This window comes from Heloderma suspectum, chromosome 3, assembly GCF_057233095.1.
Source record: "Heloderma suspectum isolate Gila_16-S chromosome 3, 16-S_ref, whole genome shotgun sequence".
NCBI lineage: Eukaryota > Metazoa > Chordata > Lepidosauria > Squamata > Helodermatidae > Heloderma > Heloderma suspectum.
The window spans coordinates 103,060,312-103,077,825 of NC_139460.1; positions in this window are offsets into that span (position 1 = coordinate 103,060,312).

Here is a 17,514-nt window from a genome sequence, read left to right on the forward strand (position 1 = left end):
CGTCTTAGTCTACGTAAATATTTATGTAGAGTATTACGGCGAAAATAAAGGGGAATGCAAATAGCATAGTGGGCGCTATTTGCATCCCTTTTTGATTCACCATTTTAGCCGACGTAAATTTTTACATAGGCTAAAACAGCGGGGGGGAAAAGGAACGCAAATGGCAGCCACTGTAGCCTCCGCCATTTGCATACGCGGGTTTTTTTTTCCCGGAAGGCTGCCCAATGGCCGGATGTCCAGCTGCAGGTGGCCCCGGCCTGCATTTCTGAGGAATCTCCGCAGAGAGGTGCCGGCCAGATCAGGATTTTCACGAATCACCCCGTCGAAAAGGTAAGTGACTTTCGTACATCCCATTTGTGTTCCTTATTTTGGTACTTCTTAGTCTACGTAAACATTTACATAGACTAAGACGTGCCAAAATAAGGAATGCAAATGGCGGAGCCCATGGGCACCGCCATTTATGTACGCGCGTTTTGTTTTGTTTTTTAAATCAGCCGTGATAGGCTACGGAAACATTTACGTAATGTTTAAATCAGCCGTGATAGGCTACGTAAACATCTACTTAAACATGGCTGACTGCAGGGACGCAAACGGCGGCGGCTACTGCTGCTGCCATTTGCGTCCCTGCTAGCCAGCAGCCAGATGTCCGGCTGCTGGCGGAGTCGGCCGCAGAATCCCTGCAGAGCGGAGCTGGCCGGCCATGATTCTGGGGGGGAGGAATGGAGCGCCTCCCCCCCAGCCAGGATTCCGGGAGGAGGGATGGAATGCCTCCCCTCCAGCATCAGCACAATCCTCAGAAAGGTAAGGACCTTTTGTACATCCCTAATGTGGAAACACAAGTGAACAAAACCATGGATCAAAAAACGTGGAAAAGCAACACAGAGGAAGGTGAATGAATTTGCCCATCCCTGCCTTATGGGGCTGTTGCTCCACACCCTTGGTTTTCTCCTATGCAGCTTGAGATGTGCAAATCAGCAAAACTTGAGCGTGCTGAAGTTCTACAAATTCCATCTTGAAGCTCATTCCAGCTCGAGTCTGAGTTGGAATTTGTGTTCATTTTGTGCTCATTTTCCCCACCTTATGTCTTTTCGTGCTCTTTTTTTTTAAAAAAAATTGTGAACTGCATCACAAAATTTGGGAAAGTGTGAATGTTGCCATATATTACTGCACTCCAGTTTGTGTGTAGGTTTGGAAAGTGCCAATTTGGAGACTTTGGATTAAAATGCAAGCCCAACAAATTTCTCACCCATCCCTAGCAGTGACAGGACGAAATGCAGCTGGAGGAATATTCCCTTTTACAGTAACAACTGTATGAAATTGACAGTCAATTAATGTCCCAAATCCCATATATGAGATTTTGCTTCAACTGTAATTTTGACATGGTTGTTTGAAAATAATACTTTCTTTAAGAATTTTGTTCTGTTCCAATATTGGTTGGAAATATTTGGGTTTAGTTAATGTTTTTGTGTTGTATACTTCATACTTCACCTTTTATATTTTACTTAGATAGGTGTGGGGTAGTGGAGGCTGGTGCCTCTGATTCTGGTGGGGCTGCGAGTTCTTTTTGGGTTTCAGTCAGAATCAGCAAGAACTCTAAAGGAGCTATCCAAAGTGCTGAACCCTAACCCCAAAATAGGTTCAGCTCCTTGGAATGCTCCTTTCGAGTTCTGGCTAGTTTTGACTGAAACTCTGAATGGATTCAAAGCCCCACCGAAATTGGAGCCATCAGCCTCACTGGTGTGGGGGAATTGTGAAACTAGGGATGTCAGAGGATTCCGCCACGGATCTCGGTGAGGCCAAATGCCAGTGCATTAGGCCCCCCGAACTCCGTGGCGGAATGGCCTGCCATCCCCCGCCTCCCCGTGGATCCCCCCCAGGACAAGACTTACCTGGGGCAGATATTCCGGGCAGCGGCGGCTACGGCGGCGGTGGCTGCGGCGGCTGGTCTTCCGACCGGCTGCTGCCGCCGCCATTTCCAGTCTTGTAAAAAAAAAAATGATGTGATAGGCTACGTAAAGATTTACGTAGCCTATCATGGCTGGGTTTTGTTTTTTTAAAAAAATGCATATGCAAATGGCGGTGGCTATGGCCGCCGCCATTTGCATTCCTTATTTTTGGCTGTCTTAGTCTATGTAAATATTTACGTAGGCTAAAACAGTGAATCAAAAAGGGACGCAAATAGTGCCCGCTACGCTATTTATGTTCCCCTTTATTTTCGCTGTCATAGTCTATGTAAATATTTATGTAGATTAAGATGGCCAAAAATAAGGAACGCAAATGGCGGCAGCCGTAGCCGCCGCCATTTGCGTATGCGTTTTTTTTGTTCTGTTTTTTCCAGAGCCCTCCACGGCCGGAAATCCAGCTGCAGACAGCTCTGGCCTGGCTGGGCCTGGCCAGCTGCTCTGCTGAGCTGCCACGGAGCACAGCTGGCCGTCGAGGATTCCGGGGTGAAGGAACGGATCGCCTCCCCCGTCGAGGATTCTGGCGGGAGGGACGGAACGCCTCCCCCCCCACCTTCAACAGAATCCATGGAAAGGTAAGTACATCCTTTCGTACATTCCTATGTGAAACCAAAGAGAGCTGTTGGGGGCTGCAGGATAAGTCTGAAACCTATAGGGTAGCATCCTAAGAAAGTATTCTGATGTACGGCCAAGACCCAATTGCCTGGTTGGCAATATTTCTATGCCAACTGCCCAGTGATTATTTTCCTCAATGGTGGCCTACCCCAAATATAGATGTTACTAAAATGGGCCTGAAGGGGGTTCCTGGCAGTTGCTGTTTCTCTATCATAGTTGACCATTAGAATGGGTTCTTGGCTACAAAACAGCGTAGACGCTATGCTATTTGTGTTCCCCTTATTTTCGCCGTCTTAGTCTGCGTAAATGTTTACGTAGACTAAGACATGCCAAAATAAGGAACGCAAATGGCGGTGCCCATGGGCGCCACCATTTGCGTACGTGCATTTTTTTTCTTTTAAATCAGCCGTGATAGGCTACGTAATTTACATAGCCTATCACGGCTGACTGTAGGGATGCAAACGGCGGCAGCTACTGCTGCCGCCATTTGCATCCCTGCTAGCCAGCGGCCGGATGTCCGGCCGCTGGTGGAGCTGGCTGGTGGCTCCGCAGAATCCCTGCGGAGCAGAGCCAGCCGGCCAGGATTCCGGGGGGGAGGAATTGGGCGCCTCCCCCCCTGGCCAGAATTTCGGGGGGAGGGACAGAGCACCTCCCCCCCACCGCGAATGTCACCTTTCGAAAAGTTAAGTGACTTTCGTACATCCCTATCTTTGAGTTCTATAGGTTTCATTATACCAACACTAGATGGTGCTGATATATTCCTCTTTACATGGAGAAATTCAAACTGCTTCTTTTTATTAGCTCATTATTTCCATTTCAAATTAAGCCATGGAAATGGTTGGAAACCTTGGGAGAGACACTGGACGTTGAGGACATCATGTAAAGGACTGACAAACTTCAGTGAGTAACCAATCTCAATCACAGAATAAAAGCCCCAGGTGGAGAAGCCCTGAGAATGGTAGCTTAATTCACCCCACTTGCTCACAACAGTGTAGATTAGTACTTTCTAGCTTGTGGGAAAGTCAAATGGTTCTCTAGGATCAAAAATTGTGGCATTTGGACAAATGTGCCTGGCACATGACAGTTTAACAGGCTGTTAGCTCTGACCTCACATAATTGATTTCTTTGTATCATCGCAGAGACTAGCATTGTATCTTCACATTTCTGCCTGTGCTTTCTCCATTAACGCAGTGCCAGAATTTTATGCTATGTTGGCCTGTTAATCATCTGACAGCTATTTTCAGAACTACCTACCACAGCTGTTTGTGACTCTTCTTATTAACATTAACTATTCAGACATTTAACAAAGAGAAAGCACTTGCCTGTATGAGAGTGGATCCGGCACAGGTGTAGAAAAGAACAGGTTTATTGATTTCAGTAAAACTATGTTGATGTATACCAGCTGTGGAAACTGGCTTATAATGTCCAGCTAGCAGCAACATAACCATAGTGATTAACTCTCTATTCATCTCATAAGTCTCTTTTGAACAGATGCAGTCATTCAGGATAATGAATGTGAAATGGTGAGAGCTTTTTGTGTATCCCTTAGTATTTGGTGCAGAGGAGATCACCCAAGTCATTCATTCATTTTTGATGGAAGCTCTGATTAAAATGAGGTGGACAATGAATAAGGGCTAATACATTGCCCCAGGGAACACATTGCTTGCCCTGCATATTTTATTAAAAGGGGATGTTATGCCTGTGTTCACCTTGCTTTGATCCTGGAACTAGACAACCTAGAGAATTTGGATGATGAATGCAAGTGCAACTCAGTGAGCTTTTTATACACACATAATTATGGCAAAGGAACAATGTCTTGCCAATAGGCATCATAATAAACCAAAAATGCTCAGTGTACTAGCCACTTGACTGCAAGATATGGCTATCTAGTGTGTGTGTGGCTAATGCTCAATTGTAGCTTGAGGGCTGAGCCTAGGGGGGTGTTTCCATGACAATGGAAGGAGAAGCGAATGGAGGAGTACTGGATTTTTTAAAAAGGAATCAGCTTTGCTGCTCTTTGGTCCATGCAGGGCTCCATGACTGAGTGCTCCACACCAGTAAAAATCACTTCACCAAACATACTTCCTGGTGGGGGTTGGAGTGAATGTCATCTGACTGGTAGGGGCTGCTCAACCAAGAAGAGAGGCGCTCCCCCCCTTCTTCTTTCCCCTGAAGCTCCAGTTTCACCTGCAATGCAGGAACAAGCCTCATTGACTGCAGTGGGAGTTACTTCTGAGTAGACACACATACGCTTGTGCTGGGAAACAGAAAGCACCTTTTGTCAAGATAAAAATCACTCCTTCTCTCTCCCCACCCCTTCCTGCACCTGCATCAAGTACTTTCTTAAAGCAACAATCATTAAAAGAACAGAGTGTTCTCGCTGCCTTACAATCTCCTTCTCTCTCCCCTTCCATGCATTACTTACTTCATTAAATAAACAATTGGCAGAGGAGGAACATAGTGTTTTAGCCACCATGCTGGATCAATCAAAGCTTTGACATTAAGTCTCCTAAATGCGTTATTTTGATTCATGGGAATCTCAGTGACTCCCTGGAGTGCACATTTTGGGGACCAGCCCCCTTTCTAACCCGATGCTGTGCAGGATCCCTATAATGAAGGTGTGAAGTAGTTACTTCCTAAGGCAATAAACAAAAAAAGTAAATAAAATAAAATGGAGAATTGGAGCCTCGGGATCATGCTTTATGGCCTTTAGGGAATTTTTGCTTTAAACTGTGCCATTTCAATTCAGAGGGATCTCTGAAAATTCTGATGTGCGCATTCAGGGGACAAGCCTCATTGAGCATAAGGGGAGTTACTTCTGAGTAGACACACATACGCTTGTGCTGGGAAACAAAGGGACAGAAAACATCTTTTGATCGGGGTCACAGTGAGAGGCACACCCCTGGGCAGGGCTAGCATACCTGAGGTAAATGCGGGGGTTGGGGCACACAACAACTATATCATCAAGAATTTGACTTAAGGAAAAGAATCAGACTTTAAGCAGTCTCAGGAAATCCTTTTTTTCCCCCCATGATAAGCTCCAGGGTGGCAGCTGGATGGCCACAATGTCATCTATCCCTAACGACCTCCAGACACAGCCAGCTTAATCACTCATGGAGAAACCCCCTACTATTATGACTGGGACCAGTATTGACATATATACTTGATATACAAGTGTGCAGGTGCTATTGTGCTTTGGGCTGATCCAGAATAGCTGTTATGTTCTCATGAGACTGGCACAGGATGAACATGTCTTAGGAGTCCACATGGCCAGCATTCCTCATTAAACATACTGGAATTTTGGATAGCCTATTTCTCATCAACGCCCAGAGCATGTAACATGCAATCATATTCAAAATAAAATGACCATGTTTCTACTTAAACAAGCCACTAAAATGCTACTCTAGATGAAAAAAAATCCCTATATGTTACTTCTTGGAAATGTTTGTGTGGTGGCTCTGTCAGACCTCCAGGACAGAAGAGATCTGCAACTAGGGATGTCAGAGAATTCCACCACGGAACTCAGTGAGGCCGAATGCCAGTGCATTTGGCCCCTGAAAATCCATGGCGGAACGAAGCCCCCTGCCCCCTCACCCCGCGAAAGACGCGCGAAATGGAGCACTTATCTGCTGCCGTTCGCCCTGCTTTGCGAATGACGGCCGCGTCTGCAGCCGCCATTTGCTTCTTCATTATAGCCATGATAGACTACGTAAATAATTACATAGCCTATCACGGCTAATGCAGGGACGCCATTTGCATCCCTGCGGAGGCTGTGATAGGCTACGTAAATATTTACGTAGCCTATCATAGCAAAAGGCAACGGCGCAAATGGCGGCCGCCATAGCCGCCTCCATTTGCATTCCCTTTTTTTTTTTTGCCGCGATAGGCTACATAAATATTTACATAGCCTATCATGACAAAATACAGGGACGCAAATGGCAGCGGCTACAGTGGCTACCATTTGCATCCCCATGCAGCCCAGCGGCCGGATGTCCGGCTGCGGGCAGCCCCGGCCGGTGGCTCTGCAGAGTCGCTGCGGAGCGGAGCCGGCTGGGGAGAATTTTGGGGGGAGGGACGGAGCGCCTCCCCCGCACCGCGAATGTCACCCTTTGAAAAGGTAAGTGACTTTCGTACATCCATATCTGCAACTAAAGAATAGGCACTAGTGTGGCCTCTCCATAGGCTCTCACATTCTGTACTTAAGGCATCTAATTCATTCTAAGCTGTTGGCATAGACAATGACGCCATTTCTCAAGCAGGTGGGGCAGCCCCAGTGCCACCATGTGGCATACTTGGGCAGCTACTGGGGCCCAAGGACCCCAAGAGAGCGCATCTGGAAGGGTCCAACCCTGATTCATGCCCTGGGCATCATTTGTTTATTTATTTATCATCTTCATCATCCTTTTAAAAAATGTGCTCCTATGCTGAGCAGCTTCCAGCAGCCATCTTGGATTTGCCCCCACTGTCTCAGAAATTAAGTAATTCTTAAGCGTTGTGTGTGAGGGGAGGCAGGGAGATAGCCACTGCCACACACACACACACACACACACACAAACATGGTGGCTTTCCTTTTTCCCCACCTTTGGGGTGCAAATCCAAGGTGGCATGTAGAAGCTGGTCAGCACTGGACTACTAAGAAAGAATTGAAGGCATTTAAAAATTATTATAAATTAAGCTTTATTACTATATGTTAGCTGAAGGGCAATATATGGTTACTAGAAATGAATTGTAGGCCTGCTTCCTTGCTATAAGACTGATAATATGATATTGAAATGTTAGGTTGATTATTTATGCTGCACTGAATTGTAATATTGCCAACGTTAAAGGTATACTTTTTAAGCAGAATGGGATTTGAAGTTTCTGTGTAACGGAGTTTAAATTTAATTTCTTTAAATAATCCTTTATATCTTTTTTTCCTTCATGTTTTTTTTTCCTTCCTTCTCCTTCTTCTGTTTTCTCTTTCTTTTCCCCATTATTGCTGTGTCCTCTTAAGAATACTGTATTGTTGGGAAATTGTAGTTATTGATTAGGTTGTTGGTATTGTTTATTTCATTTATAAAGTTAAAAATAGAATAAAAAGATTTTTTTTAAAAAAATATATATATTTTTAAAATGGGGTTCATTGGCAGGAGGGTCCCACAAATGGCACTCAGCTGTAGGCCCCTTCAGACAGCCTATATGTGGGACTTAGTTCTTTTTTTTTTTTAATTTATAGGCCATTTGAAGAGCATGAACTGTATCCAGGAAGCCTATATGACTTTCGCACAGCCAGCCCAATATATTTTGCTTCCTGAGATAAAGGACAAGATAACACCTCTTCCCATTTCATGTACAAAAACTAACTGGGCTTGTAGTTGAACTTTTCCCCCAATATTGTCAATGGGACACCATCACCCACCATACCTGAAGGCAGCAAGCTAGTTTAGGGGCCACAGGACAGTTTTCTCCTCCAGCACCTTGCTCTTTCTTCCCAGCATCTGCCACCTGAGGCAGACACCTCACTCTGCCTAAGTTAGGGCCAGGCAAGGATATTGGTCTTCAGCTGGTTGGTTAGAACCACAGCAGGGCCACACCCTGACTGAAAGGCAGTCGCATAAGTGGCACTCTTCGCCCATTTTATTTCTTTGGTGATTTTTTTTTTCAAATGGAAAGAGAAAGACAGTGGAAGCAAGACAGAGAAAGAAGGGGAGCTGGAGGGGCAGGGAGAGAAAGATACATGTATAACAACATGTTTAAACTAGGTCATGGTGACAGTAACACAGTCCAAAATACTCAAGGCCAATTCAAATAGAGTATTCTTGAATGTTAATTTTTTAAAAAAATGCATGCATGCCACTTTAGATGGGAAGTGTGCACATATGTATTTTTTTGTGTTTGTCACTTCAAAATTCACAAGTAGGGCTCCAATCTTTCCCCAGCTGGAAGAAGCAATGAAAAATACACATTAATATAAGTGTCATGCCAGAGGGAGTATACGTGTATTCCCATACACTTGATATCTATTATATCTCATTTGAAGTGGCCCTCAGTCTGAAGTAAAAAGATTGCAGCTTTCCACTTCCCCTTTTAGTGAAAAGGTATGTGTTACATTCATATTATCATGTCACAGCAATTCTAACTTTGGACAAGCATCTCATTTCCTTTCACATTAGGACAATTATAGATTTTTACTAGGACCTGATAAGACTTTAAAGCCAGCAAGCTGGCAAAGTGATAAAACTTCTTTTTTTTTTTTTCATATGTGGCTGAAAAATTGAGAGAAACATCTTGCTAATTAGCTTTCAGAGATGTTATCATTTTAGATACCACTGGCTGATACCAGTATACATACAGTTATGATGGGCCACAAAAGTGCAGCTAACAATTGCTTGAAAAGATGTGCAGTGATGGGACTTCCGGTTGGAAGCAACGTTGCTCTGGAAGCATCCCATGGTAGCACTCTGTGGGAGCTTTCTCAAACAGCTTTTGAAAAGGTTGAAGAACCTTTTCATTCCCCCCTGGAATCTTGCTAATCAAGGCAAGGCAACATCTGGATAATATCTTGGAGAAAAGTACCCCCACAAGATAGTGGTGGGCTGGATTCCAGGATTATCTCTCCAGAGCTTTGCCAACGCAAAAAGCTGTACTGAGACTCTTATTTAATAGGAGAAAACAGGGCTGACATGTTCCATAATAATATATGCTTTAAGAAATATCAACAACTTCTGAGGGATGATTTAAGAAATGTTAACAATATTTGAGAACATCTGAGGACCTGCAAGATCTGTTTGAGAGAAACATGTTTGCACTGAGGAGAAGAAAGGAGCTGGCATCAACTCCCCCCGCACCCCATGTCAAAAGTTTCGAGAACAGGAGATATAGGGGAATTATTTACTCTGATAAAGACTTTATCATTGCAATTTATGGAGCAAACCAAAAGATTGGATTTAATCCAAAATTCCATCACCGCCTTGCAAGGAGATGTAGATTTAATTAATGCGTCATGGCAAAAAATGGAGATGAAAATTAATGAGCTAGAAGACTGAGTGGCAGGAAATGAAACTACGACAGAAATTTGTTTTAAAAATGCCTCTGATAGAATTTCTCAACTGGAGGCCTTCATGAGGAGATCCAATTTACGTATTATTGGGATTAAAAATCTGTCTAATGATGTAAAATCGCCTATTTTTGTAGATAAATTTTTGCATGAGATACTCCCTATTCCATCTGATTATTTACTCGATATTGAGCAGGTATTTTGTGTGCCAAATGCTAAAGGGACTGATTACATGATCAAAGTCCAATTTGCAAAAGTCTCCACAAGGAATTATATTCTGCGTTTGACAAGAGAGGGTGGAAGCCTTTCCTGGAAACAAGATAAAGTTATGTTACTTCCAGACTACATCAAAGAGGTGGTGAATAAAAGAAGGCAATTTATCAAAGCAAAAAATATGGCAAAACAAATGAACTTACAATATTACTTAAAATATCTTGCTACACTTTGTATTGTGTCTGAAGGTCAGATGAAGAAGTTTCTAAATCATGAAATGGCGGAGGCATGGCTGAATGTAAAAATGCATGAGAATTCTGTTATGCCCCCATGAACTGGAATTTTTAAACAAGCTTTGTTAACTGCTTGTATTTAGTCTACATGATCCAGGCTAGGTCCGAAGATAAATGATTATACATATATTTCTTTAATCTCTTTCATCTTTTTTCTCTTGCTTTACTTTATATTTTTTATTTCAAAATAGATATGGTATGCTGTATTTAAATTTATTGTTTGAGGGTAATTGTGCACATGCATTTATATATAAAATATATTATTGATTGTTGAAGGTTTATTTTAAGTTTTATTATATAACACTATATGCCTTTTAATTATTATTATTATCATTATTAATATAGGCTACTAGGAATGAACTGTAGACCTGTTTCTTTGATATAAGATTGATGATGTGATATTGAAATGTAAGGTTGTTTATTAAATTGTAAGATTGTTAAGGTTATAGATACAGTTTTTAAAACAGAATGGCATCGGAGGCCGGGGCATATTGGAGTTTAAATTAATTCTTTAAAGAGCAGGGAGAGGGAGAGGGGGAGGGAAGGGGAAAGAATCTTCTTTTTTCTTCACTTCCTTTCCTCCTCCCTTTTCCTTTTCCTTTTCTTGTTCCTTCCCTTTTTGTTATTGTGGTGTCCTCATTAGAACATTTTATTGTTGGGAAATTGTAGTATTATCAGGTTGTTGGTAATTTTGGTATTGTTTATTTCATTTGTAAAGATAAAATAAATAAAATATATTCAAAAAAGAAAAGAAAAGATGTGCAGTGATTTAAGGTACATTTTTCCTGAGAATGATGCCTTTGGGCTGGCTGATTTACTACTACAAGAAACCTCTAATATAATAATATCTGCAGCACATGGTGTCTTTTCAACTTCCTCTCTCACACCTGACCTCTTTTTCTCTAACTCACTTTCTTGGGATTATTATTATTAGTATTATTAGTATTAGTATTATTAGTATTATTTTTAAGGACCACTAGATAAGTCCATGACATGACCCAAGTTCAAATAGTGTCCATAAGAGATTATCTTTGGTCTAGAGAGACCAGTGTTCTCTCTTTGGTTTTGAAATTGTAACAAACAGCTAAAATAATGACAGGTTGATTTGATGCAACATGACAAGAATGATGCTGTTGGGGCATTGTGAAGGCCCCTTTCTGCTCCCACACTTTTAAGACAATTTGCGGGGGAGGACTACAGATGCAGGCTTATTACAAGAGAACTTCTTTTGATGTGAGAAGCATCTCATGTCATGTTGCTCACAATTCTTGAGGTCTTGGAACAATGAAGGTCAGACAGGACTGAGTGAAGTTTGACCAAGTCTTGTGTAGCTGAAAGGATGGCAAATGTGGCACAGATTTGAAAGAGGCAGAGGAGCAGAAAATGTTATATAGAGAATCTTTCTCTTCGCATGGTAAGGGCCAAACTACACAGGACAGTCACATAAATGTTCTCTTTTTTAATCCAAAATAATATGGGAAGCTGCAATCTGATTGAAAGTTCATGGTAGAAGGATGCACTTGCATAGTTCCCAGTATGCAGGGTTTTTTTTTCTTATTATAATCATTAAGACTGTGCAAAGGGGAAAAAATTACTTCAGGATTGCTTCAGCCAAGACCCACTTCACTTTGGACTCAAGACAGAGACTTGCTTTGGTTTTCTGAAGCATCTAATTTCTCTCCACTGGGATTCCTTGTTGGGGGATGGACTTTCTCACACCCACCAGATTTTATGTTCCCCCTATGCAAATCAGTGGAGACACCAGTTGATGGAGCAAGCAGGAACCAACTGGCACCTTCTTTCTTTCTTTCTTTCTTTCTTTCTTTCTTTCTTTCTTTCTTTCTTGGACCTATACCGGAAGTTGCACTGGGATGGGTGCCATTCAGTCAATGCAGCCCTCCAGATTAGGGATGGACGAAAGGGATGGATGAAAGGGAAAATAAGCGTGCCCTTATTTTCGCCGTAGTCTACGTAAATCTTTACATAGACTAGACGTGCCAAAATAAGGAACGCAAATGGCGGCGCCCTATGGGAGCCGCCATTTGCGTACGCGCTTTTTTTTTTTTCCAAAGTCACCCGTGATAGGCTACATGACGATTTACGTAGCCTATCACGGCTGACTTTGGAAATCTAGCCGTGATAGGCTACGTAAATTGTTACGTAGCCTATCACAGGTGTGGTTTTTTTTTTACTTTACTTTTTTTTTTTGCAATGGCGGCGGCGGCAGCCGGTCGGGAGACCGGCCGCCGCCCCCGCCCCCGCCGAAATGCCGCCGAACCACTGCCGGGACCTGCCACCGAGAGGGACATTCGCTGAAGGTAAGTCCCATCCCGGGGGGGGGGGTGGCGGAGAATTTCCCCAACACTTTCGGGCCGCCGAATGCGTCGGCGCTTGGCCTCCCAAAGATTCGTGGAGAAATTCTCCGCCAACCCTACTCCAGATTGCCCAGCTGGCTGCCCTCTTGGATTGCACTGTGAGAGACAGAGTGTGAGACAGAGGGGAGCTGCACTGGAGAGCCCTGCTGGTTGCTCTCTCACTGGGACATTTGCCACAAGAGAGTGGGACCAGCAGGGCCCTCCAGAGCACCCACTAGCATTACTGAAAAGGCGGGTGCTCCAAAGTGCTCTGCTGGCCTAGCTATATCACTGTGGCAATGCCACGGCAGGAAAGCAGCTGGCAGAGCTCTCTGGAACACCCACTGGAGGTGTCAGGAGGCTCTCCCGGCAGTGGGGCGGTGGTGGTGGTGCAGTTTGCTGCTCCTCCTGCTTCACTGCTTGAGGCAGGGGCTTCAGCCCCACCTCATGGGAGGGCCAGCCCTGTTGCTGCTCCTACCCACAATGGAAATAGGAGGAGGAACAGGAAACCTCCAGTGCTTTCACTCACCACACTACATTATTAACATAAATAAAATGCTTAGCCTTCCCTCTCCCACCTGAACTATTTTTATAGTTTTGCCTCCAACTCTGAGAATTAGTGATGCCCCACATTTGACCCCTGCTATTTAGCAGGTATGGAAATCTGAAAATAGTGCTATAAGAACATGGGGACATAAGAAGAGCCCTGCTGAACCAAAGGCCTATCAAGTCAAGCATTCTGTTCTTGCAGTGGTCAGCCAGCTACCTATGGGATGCCAACAAGTAGGATAGGAGTGTAATAGAACCCCCCCCCGCGCGCACACACACACACACACACACACACACACACACATGTTCCCCAGCCACTGCCTCCAATATTGGAAATCCTGGTAAATGGGGACACATGGAGAATATGGCATTAAGAATGCATCTCAGATGATGTCCAGCTTCCTTAGATGCACATGAATGGTGGGTTAGGAGCTTTGGGATCAAGTAATCTCTACAATGTATAAGAAAAAAATATTATGAATATATGCACCATGGGTAGGCAACACATGGCTCAGGGGCACCCTTGCCTTTTTTGTGTGTGAGTTTCACTAACCCCTGTGCGGCATCACTGAATTTGCTAGGAAAATGAGGTGTCCTGCTGGTGATACCAAGGAAAAATAGCCAGCTTTTAAAAGAAAAAAAAAAAGGGAGATTGGCAGCGGGATGGTGGCTGTGGCTAAAAGGGCTATTTTGAAGCAAAATTCCCCCCTTTTCCTAGCGCTGCCACAACACTGAATTTTGCCTTTTAAAAACAGGCTATTTTTTTTTTCTCAGAACTGCCACTGAAATTCAGTGGCACAATGTCAGTGGGGGCAGTTGGAAGGCCCCAGTGGGCCCTAGGGGGAGCAATGCAGCCTTTGGAAGTTGCCCACCCCTCATGCATGCAAATATATGTACTGGATCAGCCAAAGCATCATCTTATCTAGCATTTTGTTTTGCACAGCAATGGGAGATGCCTCTGGGAAATGTCTGAGCATGGCATTAAGGTAATGGCCATCCCAATCTTTTATCTCCAGCATTTGGTTATCAATAACAAAATGACAGGGCCCACTTCACAGGTTATCAGTCTGGTGGACATAGCTACCATTGAATTGCATGGGTGAGCATTTGAAGCTGTGGGGTTTTTTTTCTTGGAGAAGGAATGGTGTGACGTGGAGGTGGAGGCAGTGACTACTATAGATGTACATCAGTGTACATCTATGGCACTGACTACCATAGATGTACAAAGTGCCATTTTTCTCCACTGGGTTTGTTCCTTCTGTAGCTATGGTTGAATAATAACTCATTTTTTTTCTGTGTTTCCTTCCACATTGTGTGTGTGTGTTTGGGAGGGGGAGATGACACTTGACATCTATGCATTATGGTACAGACAGGAGAAAAAAAGGCATAGATATCTTGACTTTTAAGGAAGGAATCATATATATATATATATATATATATACACACACACACACACACATACATATACATAATATATATATATATATTTTAAGCTAGTGCCCCAAATACTGAATGCCCTAAAAGTATTAACCTTCATATGTAAGTAGAAAAAAATTAAATCAGTCACCCATGCAAGCTCTATGTCTTTGGGGCATTGTAACACCCCCATAACAGTCTGACAAATTATTTTGCACATCAATTACCTACAAATCCACCACTTATAAGAACAGATCAAACTGTCACATTTAGTCAGGCAATTAATCCATCTAGCCCCAGTATCCTGACTTTGACAGTGGTCAGTATTGGCCGCTTCAGAGAAAGTTATAGAAAGAAACAGGCAGCTAAATGATGTTCCTCTGTTCCCAATGAGTCAAAAGGATTGCTTGTTCTTAAAACTGAATTGTACTTATAGAGCAGAATGAAACCCCAAAGGTTCCATCCCTCAACTTTAGATTTGACTTCCTTTTTTATATGCTGTAACAGTATGTTCTGTTTTTATATAGAGCACTACAGGATATGTTAACATTTCTTGTATCATTTAGGAAAGATTTACTGCACATTAAGTTGGGGGGGGGGTTAAGACAAGAAGGAGGAAAAGAAGTCATTGCCACATTCTTTTGTATGCAGTAAAAGCGGCACATCACTGTGGCAAAACCCTCCTGTATACAAGGGCCTCCAGGAAGAGGCTTTTTGGCTCTCGCTTGTTCATAGATACATCTTCCAGATCCTGAAGGCATGCACAAACTGTGCTTTAAATCTCATCGCAGCAGCTAGTTCTGGCACTCCCTGTAGTTCCACTGTGATCCTGGAAGAGGAAAGATACTGGAGCAGCCAGAAAAACAGGTTGTTTCCTTCCAAGATCTAAAACCACCGAGATGTTGTCCACATGTAAGTAGATTCAGAAATACAAGGCAGAAACAGAGTGATGATGCTACTTGGGGGGAATAAGAAACAGTAGCTGCAGAGGAGGCAAACGATCCTTTCGGCTGTGATCACTGTTTTATCCCAAACAGAAGACAACATACTGTTCTCACTGTAAAATAATGGGGGTGTTTGAACTCTTGCTCAGCTCATATGTGTAACAAACGAGGCATATAAACCGAGGAACCTGAATATGTGTAACAACAATACCTAATAGAAAAGCTCATTTGCCAAGGAAGACATCTGCCGTATGGTTTTAAAGCTCATAGGAAGTAAAGTGACTAGTGGAAGATGATATCAGCTGCAAGCTGGCAATAGCTGCAGTCTCCCTTGATTTCATCATGCTCAGTATCCTCAACAGAGATTCAATTAAAAAATCAAAACCTGTAGTGCATCATATCCATAATCATCAACAACACCTCTTCACAAAGCTTGTGCAATCTGGAAATTATTATGAATTTGATCATTGAAAATATCACCATAAGATAATGATGTCTGCCCCCTTTTAGAAACCCTTCCCCAGCCCTTCAGGTGTTTTGGACTACAATTCCCATCAGCCCTATCCACCAGGGCCAATGGCCAGGGGTTATGGGAGTTGGAGTGCAATCCTATGGAAGCCCCCGAACTCAGAGGCTTCCGAGTTTCCTATGCCCTGCCAGGCTGAAGCCGGCAGGGCGGGATGAGCAGCAGAGGAGATCTTTGCATCCCTGTCCTCCAGTCTTTGCTTTTTTCATCAAATGCTTTTCAGCCCATCTAGTGAGGGTGCTTCAGAGGGGGAGGGAAGGAGGGTGGAGGCAGCTCAGGATAAATCATGTCCTGGCCTCAGGTTGATTTTCTGGCCTTGGAGAAGCTGGCGTGGTTCTCTCCATGCCAATTGTGAGGGATTGGGGTTGGGGGGTTGGATCTCTGACCCTCCCTTCCAAGGTCAGAGCACTGTTTCCAACCATGGAAGGGGTTTTCAGAGGCATCTTATGGTCCCTGGGATGCTCCCCTGGGGACCATGGGATTGCTGTTTTATAGTCCCAAACGTTTGGAGAGTAGGGATGTGAGAACCCATCCCAGCCTGGGTTCTCTGGGTGCCAGCCAAGCTCTCCCCCTGCTCACTGGCTCTATGTGCCCACATAGACATATACACAAAAGGCACATACCCTAGTTTCACAGTGCTATTTTGCATATTAGTAGGGGTGGTGGAGAAATCCGCCACGGACTCCAGTGACAGAATGGACTACCCCCCCACTCCCCAAATCCCCCTGGAATGGACCTATCTTCTGTCAACCATCCGGTGCATCTGCTGCTGGGCTGCTGCGGCAGCAAATGGTGTCCTGTGTAGCAGCCACCATCTGCGTCCCTATGCTAGGCCGTGATAGGCTATGTATATATTTATGTAGCCTATCATGGCTAAAGCAGGAATGCAAATGGCGTAGGAGATGCCATTTGCATCCCTGCTTTAGCTGTGATAGGCTACATAAATATATACCTAGCCTATCATGGCCTAGCATAAGGACGCAAATGGCATCCTCTACGCAGGATGCCATTTGCATCCGCAGCAGCCCAGCAGCGGATGGAGGCCCTGCTGCGGATTAGCCCGGCCAGCGGCTCCACAGACTGGCTGCAGAGTGGAGCTGGCCAGGCAGGATTCCGGGGGGGAGGACCGGATTGCCTCCCCCCCATCGAGGATTCTGGGGGGAAGACCAGATCGCCTCCCCCCCATGGACACCAGCAGAGCCAGGTAAGTGGGGTTTCGTACACCCCTACGTATAAGTCTATGGGCAAGCACTGCCCATCACCATGTTTTTTAAAAACATGGCAATCGAGACAGAGATGAACAGGCCCCGGTAAGTTGCGGGCTGCTTACCTAGCACGGAGTGGGGGCTTGACTACAACTTGGAGGGCCAGTGAGTGGGGGGGAAACTAAGGAGGTGCAGCTCAGGGGGCACGAGTGCCAGTGGTCCAACAGATTTGTGGACCGAAACAGGTGCCCGCGCCATCCCTATTGGAGAACTGCTTTAGAATGTCAGCCTCACCTCCGCTCCATTTCTTTTCCATGGAACCTTCCATTCAGAGTAATAATCTGGTGTTGAATAGGGATGTTGTGAGAGTCACAGAGAGGGTGGAGTCTGATGGACTCGCCC